The sequence below is a fragment of the Solanum dulcamara genome, chromosome 3, assembly GCF_947179165.1.
Source record: "Solanum dulcamara chromosome 3, daSolDulc1.2, whole genome shotgun sequence".
Lineage (NCBI taxonomy): Eukaryota > Viridiplantae > Streptophyta > Magnoliopsida > Solanales > Solanaceae > Solanum > Solanum dulcamara.
Window position 1 is genome coordinate 64,455,778 of NC_077239.1, and position 11,010 is coordinate 64,466,787.

Consider the following 11,010-nt stretch of genomic DNA (forward strand, 5'->3'; position numbering starts at 1 on the left):
TGGCGCGCCGCGCCAGAGACCAAACTACTGAGGCATGTTTCTGGTGCGATAGTGGCGCGTCGCGCCCTTATAGCGCCAATGCCATATTTTCTGGGTTCTGGAAATTTGGCCTGAAAAACCCTACACAACTTTTAGCGGCTCATCGCGCCAGGGGCCAAACTAGTGAGGCATGTTCCTGGCGCGATAGTGGCGCGTCGCGCCAAGCCCAGATTTCCAGTAGTTGAACCCCAGGCCTGAAAATCTCTGTTGTGCCCATTCATCTTAGGATCGCCATACCTTTCGACTCCGAACTCCAAAAGTTACGTTCTTAGTGGCGTTAGAAAGAAGACTCAACGACCTTTGATTTGATGGGTCATGGGCCACCCAGATTGTCGTCTTTCAAAAGATAGGGTCGTTAGAAGTCGACCCCTTATGCGAACTCCTACCCAAACTTAGCCACGACGAATCTTTTGGATTTAATTTGATCCTAGGGGTCCTTCATGACCCCGCCTCACCTCTAACGCTGCTCAAATTCTCAAAGACTCATTTCGACTCATGAATACGCTCCTCAATACTCAAGTTCGACCCTACCCGTATACAAGAAGGGTTTGAATTCTAGGGGAAAATTTTGAGGGGTGTTACATTATCTCCCCCTTGGGATCATTCGTCCTCGAATGACGAGTGGCCAGGAATGGACTCAAGGTACAGATCACAGTCAACATTCAGTCATTCAATCAATCAAATTTTTAAACAAATATAAATCAAAACTCAAAATGCACTAATGAATTCAAGTCAAGGAAATGTCGTTACCTTCAACATTCTCCTCGGTAGGCACGAATAGATGGGGATATTTAGATCTCATGGCTTCCTCCGCTTCCCATGTGGCTTCCTCAACAAATTGATTCCTCCACAGGACCTTGACTGAGGCGACCTCTTTGTTCCTCAATTTGCGAATTTGGCGATAAAGAATTTGGACCGGAACTTCTTCATAGGATAAGCTATCCTTAATTCCAACGCTATCAATAGGAACTACCAATGAGGGATCGCCCAAGCACTTTTTCAACATCGAAATGTGGAACACCGGATGAATAAAAGCTAACTCCGAGGGTAACTCCAACTCATAAGCAACACTCCCAATCCGCCTCAAAATATGGTAGGGACCAATATATCGAGGACTGAGCTTTCCTTTCCTTCCAAACCTCATGACACCCTTCATGGGTGATACTTTCAAATACACCCAATCTCCCACCTCAAACTCCAAGTCTCTCCTCCTCACATCGGTGTAAGATTTTTGGCGGCTTTGGGCTGTGTTTAGCCTATCTTGGATAACTCTCACCTTCTCCATGGCTTGGTGAACAAGGTCAGGCCCAATCAACTCGGCTTCACCAACTTCAAACCACCCAATGGGAGATCTATACCTCCTCCCATACAAAGCTTCATAAGGAGCCATTTGAATGCTTGCCTGATAACTATTATTATATGCAAACTCTATGAGAGGTAAGTGGTCATCCCAACTTCCCTTGAAGTCAAGTACATAGGCCTTCAACATATCTTCCAATGTCTGGATGGTGTGCTCCGCCTGGCCATCTGTTTGAGGATGGAAGGCTGTACTCTAGTTCACCTTCGAACCTAACCCCTTCTGAAAAGATCTCCAAAATTGGGAAGTGAATTGACCTCCTCTGTCTGAGATAATAGACAAGGGAACCCCATACAATCTGACGATCTCCTGGATGTATAATTTCGCATAATCTTCTGCAGTGTCAGTAGTCTTAACCGCCAAGAAGTGAGCTGATTTCGTCATTCTATCCACAATCACCCAAATGGAATCGTGTTGCTTTCGAGACCTCGGTAGACCTGTAATAAAGTCCATGTTGATCGTTTCCCACTTCCATTCTGGAATTTCTATGTTTTGAGCTAAACCACATGACCTTTGGTGCTCAACCTTCACCTGTTGACAATTCGGGCACTTGGAAACAAATTTCGCAATATCCCTCTTCATCCCACTCCACCAATAGATTTCCCTCAAGTCATGGTACACTTTTGTAGAGCCTGGATGAATAAAGTACCTGGAACTATGCGCTTCGTCCATAATCCTCTTTCGAACATCATCGACATCGGGTACACATAATCTACTTTGGTACCTCAACACACCATCTCCCCCTTTGGTGAAAATCATCACCCCTTGTTTGTGAACAACTTCCTTTAGCCGGAAGAGGATGGGATCCTGATCTTGTTTCTCCTTTACCTCAGCTACAAGTGAGGACGTGGCCCCATCTCGAATGTTTACTCCACCTTCATTGTTCTCTTCGAGTTGAACTCCTAATCGGGCTAATCGATGTACCTCCTTCGCTAATTCCCTCCTTCCCTCCTCCACATGGGCAGTGCTACCCATAGACAACCTGCTAAGAGCATCAGCAACAACATTAGCTTTACCTGGATGGTAGAGGATGCTCATGTCGTAGTCCTTGAGCAGATCAAGCCATCTCCTTTGCCTCAGGTTGAGTTCCCTCTGGCTGAAGACATATTACAAGCTCTTGTGATCGGTGAATACGTCAACATGCACTCCATACAAGTAGTGGCGCCAGATTTTAAGTGCGAATACCACAGCTGCCAGCTCAAGGTCATGAGTTGGGTAATTCTTCTCATGAACCTTAAGCTGTCTTGAAGCATAGGCTATCACCTTTCTCCTCTGTATCAGTACACAGCCCAACCCGACTCTAGATGCATCACAATAGACCACAAAGCCTTCTGTCCCATCGGGCAGAGTCAAGAAAGGAGCAGTGGTTAGCTTGGCCTTCAGTTTCTGGAAACTCTCCTCACAAGCATCGGACCATTGGAACTTAGCCTTCTTTTGGGTCAGCTTAGTCAATGGTGATGATATGGATGAGAATCCCTCTACAAACCTTCGATAATACCCGGCCAAACACAGGAAGCTCCTCATCTCTGTTGGGGATATGGGTCTAGGCCAATTCTTCACAGCTTCAATTTTCTGAGCATCAACCTGAATACCGTCTCTAGATACAATGTGGCCTAGGAAGGCCACTGATGCAAGCCAAAACTCACATTTAGAGAACTTTGCATACAATACCTGGTCTCTCAAGGTTTGTAAAATGACTCTAAGATGATAGGCGTGCTCCTCTTCATTCTTGGAGTAGACCAGAATATCATCTATGAATACAATCACAAACATATCAAGATATGGCTTAAACACTCGGTTCATGAGATCCATGAAAGATGCGGGGGCATTAGTCAATCCAAAAGACATGACCAAAAATTCAAAGTGGCCATAACGAGTCCGGAAAGTAGTCTTCAGAATATCACATTCTCTCACCTTCAACTGGTGGTAACCGGATCTCAAGTCTATCTTTGAGAAACACGTGGCACCCTGAAACTGATCAAATAAATCATCTATTCCGGGGAGAGGGTATTTGTTCTTTACGGTGACCTTATTCAGCTGCCTGTAGTCAATACACATTCTAAGGGACCCATCTTTCTTCCGAACAAATAGGACCAGAGCACCCCATGGTGAGACACTCGGCCTAATGAATCCCTTATCTAACAAGTCTTTCAACTGCTCCTTCAACTCTCTCAACTCAGATTGGGCCATTCTATATGGAGGAATTGAGATAGGCTGGGTATCAAGAAGAATATCAATCCTGAAGTCGATCTCCCTATCAGGAGGGACTCCAGGCAGATCTTCAGGAAAGACATCCGGAAACTCGTTGACAATCGGAACCGACTCAAGGGATGGAGACTCAATATTGTCACCTTTCACTCGGATTATGTGATAAACACACCCTTTTGAGATTAGCTTCTGGCCCTAAGGTATGAAATAAACTTACCCTTAGGCATAACAGGACTACCCTTCCACTTTATGACAGTCTCATTCGGGAATTTGAACGTGACAATCTGAGTTCTACAATCAATAGAGGCATAACAGACATAGAGCCAGTCCATGCCAAGGATCACGTCAAAGTCAACCATGTCCAACTCAACTAGGTCGGCCAAGGTATCCCTGTGATAAATAGACACAGTGCAATCTCTATAGACTCTCTCAGCTAAGACAGAATCACCGACAGGAGTGGCCACACTAAAAGGCTTAAGAAGACGTTCAGGAATTTTGTTGAATTTACTAGCCACATAAGGAGACATAAAAGGTAGGGTGGCACCCGGATCTATCAATACATAACAGTCAAAAGAAGAGATCAAATCATACCCGTCACGACGTTTGGAGAGTTCTCCTGATCTTGGAGACTGCCCATGGCATATAGGCGGTTTGTACCTCCACTCATACCTGAAGTAGCACCCCTCTGATTACCCCTAGCTGGTGGTGCGGTGGTAGGGAACTGCGCTTTGTTCCCCCATGCTGGACACTCCTTCTGAAAATGGTCTATTTGGCCGTATTTATAACAACCCATCCTTCCCGCTCTGTACTCTCCCAAGTGAAGCTTACCACACTTGATGCATAGTGGCTTCCCTTGCGCACCTTGACCCATACTAGCTTGGGATTGAGAACCCTGGGGTCTGAAATTCTGGTGACCTTGTCCCTGCCGATCATACCTATTCTGCGGCATCGGTGCACTGGCGGTAGATGAGGCATAGTTGGAAGTCCTCTTCTGGAAGAAGGACCTGTTGCCCTTGCTTTGCCTCTGCTTATTCTCATGCCCAGCTGATCTTGCCTTTTTGCTCAGATGTTCCTCTCTGTCTTTCCTCTTCTCCTCTTCCACCTGTTGGGCGTACACCATTAACCTTGAAATATCCATATCGGAGATTAACAACGCCGCTTTGCATTCCTTCTTCACATGTCTCCCCAAACCGGAGACAAACTTCCTCATCTTTGACCTCATATCTGGGGTCATTTTGGGAGCATACCTGGACAGCTGGATGAACTTCAGGCCGTACTTCTTAACAGTCATACCCTCCTGCTTCAAATTCATAAATTCCTCCACTTTCGCTTCCCTCAATTCTCGGTGAAAGAAGTGGTCAAGAAAGGCTCCCTCAAATTCATCCCACCTAGCAGGTTCAGCATCCTCGCCCCTACCTTGTTCCCATTGGTTATACCAAATTTTTGTCACATCTTTGAGTGGATAAGACACCAACTCAACCCTCTCAATTTCCGTAGCATGCATAGTTTTTAGAATTTTCCACATCTCATCAATAAAGTTTTGGGGATCTTCATCCACCTTAGAACCCATGAATGCCGGCGGATCATCCTCAGAAAGTCTCTAATTTTAGTGGCAGCAGATGGCTCTTGGGAGCTAGAGCTAAGGGTAGGCGAACTCTGATTTCCACTACGGGCAGCCATTAGTTGCGTGAGCATTGCAATTGTCCCTCGAAATTCTGCCTCTGATGTGGGTGCAGGTGGAGTAGATGGCACTTGGGGTGCCTCCGAGTATCTCGCAGGTCATCCTCTAGCCCTTGCCGGGCGTGCCTCGGACTGGGGCATCTCAGCGTTATCAATATTCCTCTGGCTAGCAGTACGTTTTGGAGGCATTATCTGTAAAGTACAAACGCACGAATTAGAAAGGAGTCTTATAAAGTTTTAACTCTATCGCACGAAGTCAGAGTATGAAAGAAGTAAAACAATTCCTAATGTCCTATAGCCTCCTGCTTATAAGTGTGGTGCACAACACACCCATAAGCAAGACTCTACTAGACACGGCTTCATAGACTCCCTAGGACACTTGAACTCTGTGCTCTAATAACATGTTTGTCACGCCCCGGGAGGGTACCCTAGGCGTGGCCGGCACTCGAAGGCCATTTCTGACCTCCGAGCGAAGCACCTGGTCCAGTCACACATTCAATCAATCACATTCTCTTAGCAGAAACTCAATTAATGAAATACTATTCGCAATATGAGGGCCGAAGGCCAAGCATTCATCAACCCAATAACAAAAATAATAAGACTCCGCGAATTAACCGTTCAACCTCCCCACACTCCAGTCTATGAAGCCTCTATCCAAGTCTAAAAGGTGCCAATGACAAGTCCATGGCTACCAACAATAAAAACAAAAGAAATGACAACAAAACTGTACAAGAAGGCTCAATATCCTCCGGGAACTAGGAGGACTCACCAACTAGCTGGAAGTGTATGTGGATCTTCAACAGAGCGCCGGTTGATGATCTCTAGTACCTGTCTCTGCATCATAAAACGATGCAGGCCAAATGGCGTCAGTACATGGAATGTACGAGTATGTAAAATGGCCGAATACAATGAACATCAAGGAATAATTTATCAACTCGGGAGCTCAACTCAAGAGGAATAACAACTCAATCAAATGTCCTAAGTCTAAACAAGAATATGATTTAGACGGGACCAATCACATACAATTCAACTCAATCTGACTCAGAGTATTATCAAGACCTATTTGGGAGTTTCTCTCAACCGACAACCATCACTTATGAGCCAGTGAAAGTACAACAAACCGACGTTGTTGCCGCGTCCGTTCATACTTTGCCAGGGTATGAACGAATCAACAAATCATGGATCCAATCCAACCAGGTCCTATAATGTCAGGACAAATCTCTCAGGGAAGCATCCGACTTTAACGGTTCCATCCCCCCTACGTTTGGCGACGCAGTTATTGGGTTCGAGTATGGAATATACTCTTGCCTAATTCGGTGCTCGATACTCCTCCCAGAACTCAATGCTCATAAAACTCCATCCAATCAACTCAATCAAATCATATCGACAAGTCTCATTACAACCTTGTCAACTCATCAACTCTATCACAATCAAATCTCTTCCAATCATACTATCCGATCAATCTCAATCATATCTTCAAAAGAAATTTAAATGCACATATATAGCAACATCTGGATATAATCAATCATTCCCTCCATCCATATGAGAAATCTTTGAGACTCATCACAATTTCAAGACTTTAAATTTACATTTTTATAATAAGCAACATTTTAAAGAAAATAACATCCTTTATCAAAAATCTACATAGTCAAGAAGATCAATAGAACATATTTAACAACTCATTTTTCATCAACTCATTTTGGGAACTTGTTAATTCAACAACATCAATACATATAGAATCAAATAAATAGGGGACAAAACTCATTTAAACTTAGACCATACCAAGAACTCCATTTTCATGAACATGTATCCTCAAAGCAAGAATAGGGCACATGGGTGGACTCAACCCATGTTTTGGATAGCCTTACATACCTTAGTGAAGACTTGAAGAAAACCTTGTGGTTGGGTCTTCAATGGAGGACTCAAATCTTGAAGCTCTTGGGCTCCTTTTTGTTGGAAATGGAGAAGAAGAAGAAAAGAGAGAGAAGCTAGGGCTTTTTAGAGAGAGGGTGAGGCTGCAAAATGTGTTCCCAAAACACCAAGGGTAACATATATATAATTTGGGTAAGTTCCCAAATTGCCCCTCTTCAAAAGTTCTGAAAATAGGCTAAAAATGCACCTGGCGCGATAGTGGCGCATCGCGCCATTGCACCGCCAGGCCAATTACGCCTAAAACCTGCACACCTTGCAGTGGCGCGCCGTGACAGAGACCAAACTACTGAGGCATGTTTCTGGCGCGATAGTGGCGCGTCGCGCCCTTATAGTGCCAATGCCATATTTTCTGGGTTCTGGAAATTTGGCCTGAAAAACCCTGCACAACTTTTAGCGGCGCATCGCGCCAGGGGCCAAACTACTGAGGCATGTTCCTGGCGCGATAGTGGCGCATCGCGCCACTACGGCGCCAAGCCCAGATTTCCAGTAGTTGAACCCAGGCCTGAAAATCTCTGTTGTGCCCGTTCATCTTAGGATTGCCATACCTTTCGACTCCGAACTCCAAAAGTTACGTTCTTAGTGGCGTTGGAAAGAAGACTCAATGACCTTTGATTTGATGGGTCATGGGCCACCCAGATTGTCGTCTTTCAAAAGATAGGGTCGTTAGAAGTCGACCCCTTATGCGAACTCCTACCCAAACTTAGCCACGATGAATCTTTTGGATTTAATTTGATCCTAGGGGTCCTTCATGACCCTGCCTCACCTCTAACGCTGCTCAAATTCTCAAAGACTCATTTTGACTCATGCATATACTCCTCAATACTCGAGTTCGACCCTACCCGTATACAAAAAGGTTTTGAATTCTGGGAAAATATTTTGAGGGGTGTTACACCTACCATAAGGGGTGAATACGATAAGAGAGTAGGACTGAGCAAACTAAGGACCGTGTAAAGGGTAGTAGGGCCGTGTTTGGGTAAAAATTAAGATATGGCAACAACATCATTGGCCGCTAATATGGTGACATACAAGTAGCAAGGAGAAAGAATAGAAAATCTCTTATGGTAGGAAATGAGGAGTCCAAGGAGTACGTAAAGGAAGAAAAGAAAGAAGTAGGACAAAATATCATTGGCGCGAGCAAGTTCTAGTGTGAAGCCGATATGTAAAGCAAGATGGGCCGGGAAACGAAAAAATTATGTTTATCTTATATAGGTTGTATCAGAATGGTTATGCAACCTATGGATATGTATATGCTGAGTATAGGGTCAAGTGAGAAGTACACGAGAAAAGGAGCTAGGATGTTTTGGATACGTTACAGAGAGATGTCAAGATGGGTTAGACCAAACTACTGATATGAGGTGAGGACTAAGGGAAAATAAGACCTAGCCGTGGTTGAACCAACGATCTATCCCGACGTCAAGTGTAAGACAGGGGAGGAGAGGTCAAGGCAAAGCATGAAGACTAGCAAGAAGACGCTAAGGTAAATCTTGGGCTTGGTTGAGTGCCTTCGTACATTATTGCAAGGGTTGCAATAGAACGTAACACGAGGACTTCCTAGGGGAGTCACCCATCCTAGAACTACTCTCGCCCAAGCATGTTTAACTTCAAAATTCCGGTGGGATCCAGTGCGTTAGTGCTGCTATGATCACACGATATGGAAGAATCTAAACTAGCAGCGAAGCAATGACACAAGATTATGTACCTAGAGTGTTATAAGTTACATTAAGGGAATTATAAAAGGGCTTAAGCAAAGCAAGCAGGATTAGCTGATTACTAACAGATGGCGCACTTGTATGCCACAGTTCTTTAACATAATACCAATTAATGATAGGCAATCACGGAGCAGCTATATAGGTTATTGTGTGAGGGGACTTCAGCATAACTTGGTAGTCGACTCTGATGGGCAAAAAACAAAACCCAAAAAGGCGAGGGTACCAGTTGATGTCATCTAAAGAAGTCAAGAAGTAATATACGAGGTCGAAGATTCCACAACACGACCTTGGCTACAAGACTCACTTTGCACTCCTTGGACAAATAATTCTATATGGAATGTTATCCGCAGATTAACAAGATCAACCCATGTTCCTCCAATCAAAGACTACCTACTCAGCCGAGATGGTGTGAAATTATAGGTCAAGAGGGTGGTAGGACCTTACAGAGTTCCCATAGCTATTTTCCTAAATGAAGAAGCCCAAGTTATAGTTAACTACCGAAGATCAGTTTACGAAGAGATTGGGAAGACAGATAGGTCTTCGTATACCATTTCACCCTCAGACTGATGGAAAGACTAAGCTTACTAGCTAAACATTAGACAATATGTTGCAGGCCTATACGGTTGACTCCAAAGGTAGCTCGGAAAATTTCCTACCATCTATCAAAAGTACTTATGATATTAACTATCATTCTAGTATCCAAATGGCCCCATACGAGACTTGGTATGGAGGACAGTGTAGGTCGCCAATTGATTGGTTTTATGGTAGTAAAACATGACTAATATGCCATGATGTTGTTCAATAAGCGGTATTGAAGGTGAAGCTTATTCGGGAGAGATTATTAGCAGCTCCGAGTCGACCAAAGTCATATACGGATAATCGACGTCGATCTCTAGAGTTTCAAGTTATAATTAAGCACTCTCAAAAGTGTCATCCACAGAGAAAGTGATAAGAAACAACAAGAAAGAGGACCTTAGTCTGAGATGCATTGGATCTTATTAGACCCTCCCCGAATAGGCAAGGTTACTTGTGAGTTGGACTTACCGGCGGATCCGGAAGTAGTACATCCAGTAATCTAAGTATCGATGCTTTGCAAGTGTGTTGGTGATCCATCTCGAGTTTATTCTGCAGAGTATATCCAGTTCACAGAGGAGTTATCCTACGAGAAGCAACCGGTCGCCATCCTTGATCGGCGGAGTAGAGGGTGGTAAATTAACGATGTAGCTTCTATTAAGGTGTTATGGCAAAAAAAGAGTCGTGAAGAAATGACCTAGGAAACTGAAAGGGAAATGAAGCACAAGTATACATACCTATTCTCTAAGTCTACAGGTAATCCCAACCTCTAGATCTCTGATATTGATTGCTCAGTGAAAGTATGTGTTATTGCAATGGAACAGAGAAACTCTCTATATAGTCGGTATAAGATCTTGAGAAGTGTTTTGGTTCACATTCGAGGACGAATGTTCTAAATGGGGGAAGGATGTTACACCCCATACTTTTGTACCTTGGAAGGTTCTTAAGCTTCTTAAGTATCTTGAAAGGTTCTTAAATTTTTGGAAGGATTCTTAAGTTTCTTAAAGCTTCTTAAAGCTTCTTAAAGCTTCTCAAGCTTCTTAGAAGTTACCATGGGATTCAGATAGTCCATAACGCTATCAAACAACTCTAAGGAAGGGATAATGTGACACCTCATGATAGGGAAGATTGGAAATAGCGTTGTAAGAATCCAGAAGAAGTTGGAGACCAAATAATGAGTCATAGGACTAGACTTACTTACATAAGCTACCAACTTGGAAATCTTACATACTTGAGCTACTTGATTACATACCAAGCTTACGTAGCAAGGATTACATAGGTTCGTAAAGTAAGATCAGATTACGAACCCACGAGGAGTAAAAGAGAGTGACACCTGGAAGCATGAGAGAGTGCCACGTGGCAGCAAGGGAGAGTGCCATATGGCAGCGTCTGGAGTAAGGGGTGGACCCCCACCTGCCACGTGGCATCCTATAGCAGGAGGAAGGGATGTGTTAGCCCAATGAGGGCTTGACACGTGTCACCACTTAGGGCTTGACATGTGTCACTACTTAG

At 44.0% G+C, this 11,010-nt stretch overlaps 1 pseudogene; it reads right to left on the reverse strand.

The window, feature by feature from the left end:
* Positions 1–8,746: 8,746 nt before the first annotated feature.
* LOC129883881 (5S ribosomal RNA) lies at positions 8,747–8,866 on the reverse strand (annotated as a pseudogene).
* Positions 8,867–11,010: the final 2,144 nt, after the last annotated feature.